Below are 12,848 nucleotides of genomic sequence, written 5' to 3'. Positions count from 1 at the left end.
TAAACCTAGAGCTTTTGCCTTCAAAATCTAATACTTAAGTAAGTCATTTAATTTCATGGCACAAAGTAAAACCTACATAAACTAGACAATTTAAAAAGTACAAAAATTTAAGTCCTCTTACTCCTGTCATATAGTCAACTAATTCCTCAGCTCCATGCCAACATTTCTGCCAGTTCTTTTGTACCTTTCAAGAGATAATTTAGATTCATAAAGATATATAAATTTTTAAATTATTTTATAATAATGTTAGCACTGAATACAACTCAGTTCCTCAACTGTCTTTTTTTTCTATTTAATTTTAGATTTATAGATGACAGAAAGACAGCTAGGGGTAGAGATATTTGAGAAAGGGTTCATTCAGGAAAACACTGTAGGTAATTTGAAATAAAAAGGGGGGGTTTAGTACAGAGAAATACAGTCGCCTCTCTGTATCTGAGTGTTCTGCATTTATGAATTCAAGCAACTGAGGATAGAAATGTTTGAAAAACATTAAATAAAAAATAACAACACAGCAATTAAAAATACAAATGGAAAACAGAGTATAACAATTACTTACAAAAGATTCACATTGTATTAGGTATTATAAGTACCCTAGAGATTATTTAAAGCAAATAGGAAGACGTGCACAGGTTACATGCAGATACGACGCCATTTTATGTAAGAGACGTGAGCATCTGTGGATATCGGTCTTTGCTTGGTGTCTCAGAACCAATCCTTCATGGATACCGAGGGATGATCACAACTTTCTTTTACTTCTGAAGGTTGTCTCATTATAGAAATTAGGCTGTAGCCAAAACATATAACGAGACATGTTTTTCTTACTTTTTAGGTGGGTGAGATCGAGTCAAAATGAACATTAACTGGAAAAGAAGAAATAAAATGCATGAGTTTAATGGGTGCATGTCTTTTAACATTTCATTTGTTTCATGTCTTTGTTTTTTTGTAACATTACTGAAGGATTACCTCCTTGAGAATAGCAAATGCAAATGCTGTGCTATTGCCTTGCTGGAGGTACAAACTAATTCTTTATACTATAAAAGGTTGCTGTGCCCCAGAAAATTCATATGTTAGCATGAAGACATTGTGATAAATGACAAACATTTTATTAGATTACTCAAACCACCAGTTTGTGTCTATCAGGAAAATATAGTTTTCAATAGTTCAGAATTAAAATACTCTAGTTATTAAAACAAATTACTCATGTATATTAATTAATTCACTATTATTGTTAGATGTTGGTAGTAAAATGATGGTAATATCACACCTACAGCATGGCTATATTTCCAAAAATATTCAATTGTATCATTCTAACTGCCCACTCATATTTAAAGTTTTCTACATAGTCAATTGAGAGAGAGAGAGAGAGAGAGAAAGAGAGAAATTATCCAATGAATAATTGTAGGATAAATTTCTTCTATCCCAGATCTTTTAATGGAACCACGAGTTGAGTCACAGGGCTTAGGTTTAAACTTGCCTTCCTCATATGTGATCTAATTATTGGTGTTTGACCAACTTCTGCCCAGTGAAAAGGCTAAAGAAAGTAGGGAATCCTGGAACTCAAGAGAGTACTGACACCAACTCCCCATGAACTTTTTTAATAGAATGAGAAGAGAATCACAGAGAAGATGTAAATTTGGGGTTCTGTCTTTTATGGCAAGGCCACGTGACACCTAGTATTTCTACACAAATCAATGTCTGAGATTTTAAGAAATTAGACTAGTATGTTTATGGAAATAAGATAATAAAACCCATTTTTCCTGCTTACCCAAATGGTAAATAAATGTAGCTAATTTATAAATCATCCATGATACAAATTTACATCTCTTTGGCTTTGAAGAAGGGTGCTCTTATTTTTCATTTCCACCATGAAATTTAAGCTTAGAACACTCTGTGAGATTATTTTGATATTCTCTGAGGAACAGAGTAGCCTGGACAAGAAATGTTTCCTTTGGTAAATAGTCTTTGATGAAAGTATTCTTTAGTAGTGCTGCTTCTTCTGGCTTGTATCTTAAAACATCAGGATTGATGTCAAATTGTCATGTGTCGCTGTCACTCTCTTTTCTGCTTAAGCGCATATACACATACACACACAAACACACACACAAGACTATGTATTTCCTCACCAAAATAAGAATGAGGACTTTGCTTAACTCCTCTTCATAAGATTAAAATAGCATTACAGTAGATACTTCTCCTGAATATAGCTTGCATTGTTCCAAGAGTGTTTCCTTTCAATTAAGGAGACCTTGCTATAAAGTGAAAACATATGATACCTGGGCTTAAAGCATGTGTAGTCCACAGTAAAGTTCATGACTCTCCAAACTGATTGTCACATTGTTTATTGACACCAAAATATTCATTTTAGCATTATTTAGATTAGCCAAGCAAACTAGCAAAACAAAATTGAAACCCATGATAATGCATAGCTCTAGAAAATTGATTAGATGATGTACTTTGTGGCTTACTTATAAATAGAATCATAGAGACATTTTGAAATGTATTTAAAAATGTTCATATTAGAAATATTTACATTCATATTAAGGGAAAGTGAAAAATTAGGATATCAAATTATACATGCAAAATACTCTCAGTCATGTAAAATATTTTGCATAGTAAGAGAGAAATTTGCCAAAAGTCAGTTAACTGTGGTCACTGTGGTTCTCTGAATGGTTTTAATGTTTGAAATATACTCTTCTGCATTTTTATAACATGCATATTTTATTCATATAATCAACTCTTTAAAAATTGCTTCTTTTAAGCATATTTTAAAAAGCAATTTAACTGTATGGCTTTCACCAAACTTAACAAGTTAAATGATTAAGCACTTACAATTTAAAGAAGGTTGTGCTATGTACCATTCTGATAATTTTGTCAAATTAAACTCCCTATTAGTAGAAAAGGGTGAAAGTGCAAAAACTTTGGAAAAGGACAATTTAAATATCTACAACATTTTGTACTATGTTCTGACATGTTGTATTTCAGTCTTCCATTTAGATGAAGCACCTTTTTGTTCTTGGCTTTTCAGCTAATCTAACAAGAATTTATGAAAACTAGTATAGCTTTTTAATTTTTTAAATCACATTTGATGTATATATTTGTCAGATGTAGAATCATATGTGCTTTAACTCTCTTTTGTTAACCACTTGTGAAACCCTCTGCATCTAGAAATTAGGTTCAATTAGTAAGCTGCTGACATCTAAGGTAAAATTCACAGTCATTGTATACGCATGTCAAAATCTATTAAAACAAGTGAACAAAGAGCTCACCCTACAAAGCTTAATTAAACACGCAGATTTTCACTAAACTTATTTCAAAGGCATGATTGTATCTAAATGTTGATAAAAGAGTTTCTATTAAAAATTGTCTTTCAGTTTATCCCCAAATACATTATATTAGAGAATTTCCCTATAGTCTGTAGCTATACCATTATATTTATACTTATCAAAAGATTCTGTATTTTTCTATTATATTCACCACATATTTGCGTTTAAATTCATGGTAGATTGAAACTTATAAATAACTATGAAAGACTCCCTTTTGCCAAGTACTCAACAAAATATGTATGAACACAGAAATGAGCTATGAGACTGATCAAATTCAGCTTGGAAATGTAATTCAGGCAATTTATTTCATTGTTGTCTGATGAAAACCATTGTGAGTATTCAGCATAATTAAGTTCTTGTTTTTCAGAATAACCACGAAACATTCAATGGAAAATTGAAGTTAAACAAATCTTTAGCCAGTGCTAATATGTTATTCAATCTTTACTTGACGATTATGAATTGTGTGCATACTATGTACCATGCTAAGTGCTGGCTCAAGCTATGTGAGCCACACAATGGTCTTGTCTTCCTAGTGTTTACCATTGAATGCCAGAGACAGGCAGGTAAGTAATTCTCAAACTGCAATAAATTTAATGACAAAGGAACCATAGGCTTCTGTATTAGCACATAAAGGGAGATCTTGGTATAGACCTGATGAAGATGAAAAGATATCTTTGAGGAGGTGATATCTACTAGTTTTTCTTATTGTTTTTAAAATTTCTAATTCTTTTATTTTTAATTGATGCATAATAATTGTACATATTTATGGTGTACATAGTGATGTTCTAATACATAGTGATCAGATCAGAGTAATTAGCATATCCATCATCTCAAATATTTATTATTTCTTTATGTTCAGAATATTCGATGTCCTTCTAGCTATTTGAAACATAATATATTATTGTTAACTATGGTTATCCTACAGTAGTATAGAATACTAGAACTTATTCCTCCTATCTAGCTGTAAATTTGTATCCTTTAACAAATCTCTCCCTTTCCCCTACCCTTCTCAACCTGTCGTACCTTCTGTTCTACTTTTTGCTTCTATGAAATCTGGTTTTTGTAGCTTCACATATGAATAAGAACATGCAGTCTTTAAATTTCTATTCCTGGCTTATTTCACATAACATAATTTCCTCCAGTATTTTTAATCATAGAGAATATGTAGGCTTGGCCAATAGTCAAGAATGGGACAGTTAAGCAATTGCCAGAACATTCCTATCAGAGGAAAGAGTATATATAAAGATAGAGATAAGCATTTCATGAAATTCAAAATAAAAATGGCTATATCTATAGAGTAGAATGAAAGAGAAATATTAAGAATTTATTCATTAAAAATATCTATTATATCATATAAAGTTCAGTTGTATATTTTATAATTTAAGATTCTACAAAGTTACTTCCCACAATATACCATTCAATATTTTTTCTTGTATTTGTATTAAATGCTAGGCAAGATACTTTATCACTTCTTTTGCTTGTAAATTAATTGAAGTGCAGGGAAGAGTACTTTCCTGTCTTAGTCAGTTTGTGCTGCTATAACAGAATTCCATAAACCAAATGAATTAAACAACAGATATTTATTTCTTACAGTTTTGGAGTCTGGGACATCCAAGTTCATAGTGTCAAATGTTTTGGTGTCTGGTGAAAGCACTCCTCCTGGTGTGCAGATGGCCTTCCTTTCCTTGTGTCTTTACATGGTGGGAGTAGAAAGAGAACATGTTCTTTTATCTTTTCTAATAAAATCACTATTCCTATTCATGAGAGTATCACCCTCATGATCTGATTACCTCCCAAAGGCCCCACCTCCAAATATCATCACCTTGGGAGTTACAGTTTCAATATATACATTTTGGGGGGCATGGGGGACATAAACTTTTAATCTATAGTACCCCCACCCTTCACAAATAATTGTGGTTAATAATAATCAAAACACAATTTGAAACCACATCATCTGACTAAACTAAGTAATATGTCATTAAAATGTCCTCTCATCTAAAAACAAAGCAAACAAAACAAAATACACAGGTAAATATTTGTATTCAATCTATCTTGAAAACTCAGTATCTCTGCAGTAGGTTTAAATTACATATATAGTCATAATACTAGAAAGTCCAAAGGTATAACTCCTTTCATTCCTGTAACTGATCCAAATTTGACTTTCAAGATTTCAATATCTTGTGGAATTATAAAATTTATTTCTGCCAATTCAAGGTCTTTAGTTACCTCTAATTTAAATCACAGTGTCCCTTGTTTAATATTAGATTCAAATTTCACAAACATATCTTATGCCTTTCCTTTTTCCAGGATGAAACCTAAGTCCGCAGAGAGTTTATAAAACTGGAATCTGGGGCAATGTTTCCAGAATATTTAGTATATTACATTGGCCTGTGGCTCGTGCTGTGAAGTGGAGTCCCTTTTATTTGGTGTTTGGTTGTCAGACTCTGTCTGAGTCTACTTGATTCCATAGCTGATGACCAAGTTTCCATCATGAACTCTAGTACAGGGCTAAAATTCTTTTCCTAAGTGGTATCTCAGCTACTCTTTCTAAAAGTTTGAAAATCTGCTCCCCATTTCTTGTACTGTGGGCCTCTCTAAAACTACCCTCGATCCTAGATATGTAAGCATTTCATTCATACTCCATGCCTGTGTCATGAAGGACATGGAATTCTGGTAAATGGTTTGCGGTCTAACTTTCCTACCACCTGGGAAATGAATTAAATTCACCCCGTACTTTAGAATCTCCTCAAATTATCCATAAATTCAGATCTTTCTGATTCACTTTGGGATCAAGACTGGAGAGAATAGAGAGATTGCTAGTCCTTATTAATGCCTAAATATTTTTCTTCTTCTTTTGCTTAAATCTCAACACCAAGCTCAGAAATGGCCTGCATGTCCTATCATAAAGTTTAAAATGTTTATAAAAATCTCTTATGCAATCTTGAGCACATCCTGAATCTGTACATTTTCTGTGTTGTAAATTTTCTAGGGTTCTTGCCATTGCTACTTGAAAATAAAATTTCTAGATTTTAAAACATATTTTTTTTTTCTTTTCTTAAGCACCTGGCTCTTTAAATTAAAATGGTAGACTCTGTAGACTTGTCTCTACAAGGCATTTAAAAAAAGCCATTTATGTATGCAGGTGACTTTGTTCTGAGTTATATCTGACAACCTGCATAGAGCCAAGAATGCCACTAAATTATTAAGTGTAAAAGTGAGAAAAACAGAAAAAATGCAGGAATGAAAAAAGGTTGATTATTAGCTGAAAAAGTTGTCCTCACACACATGCTTCATCAATATTCTTACATTTAGAATGAATTTATCATTAAAGAATATATGTGCTATTATCACATTTTATGAAAATTTAAATAATCAGCCAATTAACTACAATAAAGGCTAGTCAAGGACATAATAAAAACCTATGAAGATACACATACCTTTATCTATGTATATGAGTAAGACTTTTTGTATAACAAATAGTATCATACAGTTCAAAACAACTGGCTTTCTCTATATGCCCGTGACTAGTCTAATACATTATATTAGGCTTTTTAAAAATATATACATAACAAAATATAACTCAATAAACTAAGACAAAATTAGGCTTAAATATGACTGAGAGGTAAATGGATGCTAAATGTGAATAAGCAATTTAAGTTAGAGTGAAAACATAATAAAACCTAAATTAACTATCAAAAACTGGAAAAAAGACTAAAATTAACTCCAGTTCTTTTGCTGATAAATTTCTTAGTTATTTTCTTTTTTTCATTTTAAAATTCCTATGTCAATCGAAGTCTGCTAGGAATTCTAGGAAGAGATGTGATATTCAACCAATAGGCCTGCATGTAATTATACTTTAATTATTAAGCCCGTTTATTCTTTGCTTTATAACTTTCAAGGTGTTTTCAGGCACAATATTGTATGAGCTAGTACTGTTTTGGGTTGTAATTGGTAGAGACCTAAGAGGTCTGAGGTGGACCATTACTAGCAGATATTCAGTGGTCTGTTGGTGTGAGAGTCAGTACCTTGGCAATTCTCTTAACCTGTCTTTGTAAGCTGTCACCTCATGGTTACAAGATATTCACTGTTCTAAAAGTCACATTTATATTCAAGTCAGGACAAAGCAGAGAGATATCTTTTTCTAGGTACAGCTCACCAGTAATCATCAGAGGAAAGCTTCTAAAGCACCCATCTTCCTAGCAGATTACTCCTTAAATTTAACCAGCTTTAGGCCAGAACTAGGTCACATGGCCAGTTCTAGTTGCAAACATGGTGGGAAAAATAGAAATATGTTGCCATGAAGGAATTGATCCTATTATAATCCACTTTTGGGAACTAGAAACATAAATTAGAGTTCTGTTAAACCAAAAAATAAGGGAAACTGGACATCAAGCCAAAAACAGATTCAGTCACAAAATTTTCGTAAGATTCTGACTATAAATTAGAATAAAATTTATCTCTTGATCATCTAAATTGATGTATCATATCCCATTCCCTGTTTCATAAATTGAAAAATACAATTTTCATATCATCTTTTGAAATGTTAAATTCAGTGCTTTAGTGTTACTGATTCAATCCAAACAGTCAGTCATTGTTACCTGCACATGACTATTTAGAAGTTTGCTAAGTAAGCCAATGGGCCATATCAACCACCAAACCTTCCACTGGGATTGGCAAATGACATCACCGTCTAAAACTGGCTTTCTAATACTATGAAGACAGTGCTATTTGCCACAGGAAGGATCATAGTTTTCCATGCCTTGTTTGCCAAAGCAGAAAATTCTTCAGTACTAACTCTAGTGTTTATGTGTGTCATGGTAGAGAAGCATGATACCTTCTCTAAGCATTATTATTAACCGATAGCATATCAAAACACAGAATATCTGTTAAGGCAATTCTACAATCCAATACAAAAAGCAATAAAAGTAATTTTCTTAGGCTGGTAAAGCTGTCTGTAACTTTAAGAACAGCATTTAATAAAGTTTTTAAAGATCGCCTGCATTATGAGTTCAGATATCCAGAAACAATATCTCTGTTTATGAGATTCTACATTTTTAATGAGCAAACCAGTGGATTCTGATGTATTCTGAAAACACAGAATCACATTTCTAGGATGTAGTGGGTTAAATTGTGGCTGGACTCCAAAAGATTTGAACAGGCAAAGCCTCAACATGGGATGTTATTTAGATGTAAGAATCTTTGCAGATGTTATTAAGGCGAGGATCTTGAGATGAGCTCTCCTAGGTTAGGGTGGACCTAAATTCGTAATGAGTGACCTTATGAATGACAGAAAAGGAGAACACAGATGAAGGAAGGAAGACATATGTGTTAATCCATTTTGCATTGCTATAAAGGAAATTCCTGAGGCTGGGTAATTTATAAAGAAAATAGGTTTATTTGGCTCATGGTTATGCAGGCTGTACAAGAAGCATTGCAACAGCATCTACTCTGGCGAGGGCTTCAGGAAACTTCCAATCAGGGCAAAAGGTGAAGGAGGAGCAGACATCACATGGCAAGAGACGCGTTAGATAGCGAGGACGGATACCTGGCTCTTTCAAATAACCAGCCCTCACGTGAACTAATAAAGCGAGAACTCACTCATTATCTCAGGGATGGCACTAAGCTATTCATGAGATGCCCCTTAACCAAAACACCTCCCCCCAGGCCCCACTTCCAGCACTGGGGATCAAATTTTAACATGAGATATGGAGGGGCCAAATATCAACACATGAAGATAGAGGCAAAGATTGGGATTTTTACTTCTAAAAGCCAAGGAATGTCAAGAATTGCAAATAGCCATCAGAATTTAGGAGTGATGGAGCATTCTAACAGAATACATTTCTGTTGTTTTAAGCCATTAAGTTTGTGCGAATTTGAACAGCAGCTCTGGGAAACTAATACATATGATAATGCGTGCTATCTTGTGACCATTGGCTTTCCAGAACCTAGCAAGGGATAACCTGCATGTAATAACTGGCTAATGCCTAAACTAGGGACATGGTAAAGGACTCCTCATAGGATTTTCTGAGGCCTTGATTATAAATGCATCACGGTTCAACATCTTTCCCCTCCCAGTCTTGCTACCCTACTCTTCTAATTTTTTTTTTCTGAAAATTTTCCTAAATATACCTTGTGCACCCAAATCTTAAAGTCTGTTTCCCAGAGTTCCCAATGTTGGAGGTTGGTAGTAGTCTGGTTTCTAGGAAGCAGACCCTAAAATGAAATCTCACAGCTGGATCACCTACAGGTGAGCAGGAAATGAGGACCTCGTCACTGGAAAAAGGTAAAGTACCATAGCCATTGGCATGCCGTTGGACTACAATTACTAAATTTCCAACAATGCTAATCCAGGATAGAATGGATTACTCTGGAAAGCATTGCACCGGCAGGCACATTATCTCATACTTTCAGAGGTAAAGAAGGTACTAATTATAAGACTATTTCATGGGAAGCAGTGAATGGCTTTGCTGATTGGTCAGGGCCTGGAAGAAGAAAGATTAGAAATCGCAGGACAATGAGATCTGATAAAAAGCAAGGAAGTGGACAGAGTTATGAGAGAAGTATGACTTTTATATGGTACTGTATTTTAATAGGCAAACTACACATATCTGTAACCAAATTGTGGCCACAGGAATAGCCCTTATTAGCCTCACTCCCAGTTACTCACCTGAATTATTTGTGCATCTTCATGTTAAAACTGCAGTTCTAAATGTTGTGATTTTCAGAGCATGAATGCTTGCAGGATTCTAACTAAACTTAATCTATGACTGTCACATAGTCCTTTTGGGATATTTGTGCAAAGATCCCTGAAGTCAATTAAAGGAGGTATTAAGCTGGCATGGATAATTGATCTTGGTCCTCAGAAATAGGTTGGGTTGTTGTGATACAATGGGAGACAGGGAAGTCATTGTTTGCCACCATATTAATCCCCTGGGGCATCTATTTGACCTCCTCTGCCCAGTTTTGATGGTACACGAGCAAGTGCAACATGGGTGACCAAAGAAGGACATGAACAATCAAAGGGCTCAGACCTCTCAAGCATGCAAATCTGTGTCACTTCACTAGGTGAGCCACCCAAACCTGCAGGGATTTTAGCCAACAGTGATGGAAATCTAAAATACATAGTAGGAGAAGCAAATGATGAATGAACAGTTGTAGCTATGAAATCAGTTTTGTGGTTATATGGACCTTTTTTTCCCCTTATAAGTTGTCTAGAAACAATACCAAATAGAATCTTGGAGACTATGTTCCCCAATGGAGTAAACATACTGTACAAAGCAAATGGGTTATATTAATAGTCAGTCAAGAGGTAGACTGTAGTGGATGCTGTAGGCTTGTCCCAGGTTGACCTTCAATTCTGGCAGACAGCTTACAAATGAGACTCTAAATGTATTTTCCATTGAGAAGCTTCTGCCACTGTTACAACCTCTCTCAGGGCCAGCTCATTTCCAAAAATTAGTTCACACAGAGATACAAAGGCCCAATCTTCTTTTCTCAATTTGAGATATCTATGAAGTGCCATCAGCTAAAGTCTGGGTTGCAAGTGAATTGCCATTCAAATTCTCCCTCTGCCTATCCTGCTTCTCTCACTCATAGATATTCTGAATGAACGGCAGAATGATATGTATGAATATGTACCTTTTGTTCACAAGGTGGTCTTTATTGAAGATCCGTACATTTTTTAAACCTATCCTTTCCTGAAGAACCCATATTCTTTCCAAAAACATTTTAATTTACTCCCAGATATACGTAAGCCCAGTTTGAAGAGACTGATGTATTCCACTAACTATTCAAAGCTCTTTATATCAATATTTGTAATCCTCATGGTAACTCATTTTGTGAAAAGCAAATTATTAAAACACTAGATAGAATTTGTTTTGGTAAAAAATACTTTGTACTTGTAGGTATTTTATCAGATGTGACAATTTATTTACTTGGCCATGCCTTCCATTAAATGTCAGACATTTGAATTTTAGTTGGTTTATATCAACCTATCACAACAGCTGCCCCCTAATAATTAGTCAATATCCATTTGAAAACATATATGAAAAAATGTGCACATAAACATATGTATACTATTGACATAGGTTGTGGTTAAAACAAAATTATCAGTGAAGAAAAAGATGGTATGATTCAGGAAACCTATTTTTATAATCTTAATCCTTTGTTCTTGCTTTAGGGAAAAGAACAAGTTTGTTTCCAACTCATGCAACAGTGTGATATTAAGTACGACTGAAATCTCACTAGGCAGATGTGCAGTCACTGTAAATGCTGATAATATTCCTGTTTAGTATAGAATGTTTATAATTTCTCCTTTAATCAATGACAGCCTGTGACAGATTTCTTCCAAATAAAGGTCAAATTCTGTACTAGCATGTCATAATTGATCTTTGCACAAAAATAGGAAAGTTCCCATAATTTCTGCAGAAAGATCTTTCAGTTCTCCCTTTCTAAAAGATACAGAATATTTCCTACATGTGGGTTAAGAATTTGATACTCTTATTGTTCCCACATTAGAGCAACACATATTCTCAAAACAAGTAATATTTGTAAGTAGATTTTTCAGGGCTGTTTTATAAATGTATATGGTATTTTAACGAAGATGTCTAATGTTTCTGAAGAATTAGCACAACATGAATTAACAGTCAATCAAGGAGCTAAAAATCATAGCTACATTCAGAATTGTAGTAAATAATTATAAATCATCTGGTTCAGTTGTTTTCAACTGGAGGCAATTTTTTCCCCCAAGGGAATGCTTGACAATGTCTGGAGACATATTTTGCTTTTTATGACCGGGAGGATGCTATTAACATTTAGTGCATAGAGGCCAGGGATTCTGCTAAACATCCTACAATGCACAGGAGAGACCCCCACTATAAAGAATTATCCAGCCCAAAATGTTAATAGTGCCCTGACTGAAAAGCCCTAATCTAGCATAATCTCAGTATTATAGATGACATTCAGATAAATTTGCAATTTTAGTTTTCAAATGTTTTAAAGACCAAATTCTATAGCAACTTTAGAAAACAGTTTCACTATGTTGCCTCCTTAATGACAAAGAATTTGGGTAGTATATAAATTCTCCATAATTGTTTTAGAAAAGAGTTTAAATTGGAATGAGTTTCTGACTTCTGAGTTATTTAAATATGCTATTTAATTGAGAAGAAATATAGGCATAAATATAAATGACCTAGCTAATAATTTAGGAGACTTTTTGCTTCATAATTGCCTCATAATTTATGCAGATTTTTATAAAAATATCATCTGCCCAGATATATTCGACCTGTTAAAAAGAGAAAACTAGGCCGGGCGCGGTGGCTCACGCCTGTAATCCTAGCTTTCTGGGAGGCTGAGGCGGGTGGATTGCTTGAGGTCGGGAGTTCGAAACCAGCCTGAGCAAGAGCGAGACCCCGTCTCTACTATAAATAGAAAGAAACTAATTGGCCAACTAATATATATAGAAAAAATTAGCCGGGCATGGTGGCACATGCCTGTAGTCCCAGCTACTTGGGAGGCTGAGACAGA

The sequence above is a fragment of the Microcebus murinus genome, chromosome 26, assembly GCF_040939455.1.
Source record: "Microcebus murinus isolate Inina chromosome 26, M.murinus_Inina_mat1.0, whole genome shotgun sequence".
Classification (NCBI taxonomy): domain Eukaryota; kingdom Metazoa; phylum Chordata; class Mammalia; order Primates; family Cheirogaleidae; genus Microcebus; species Microcebus murinus.
Note: the sequence above shows the minus strand (reverse complement) of the source record.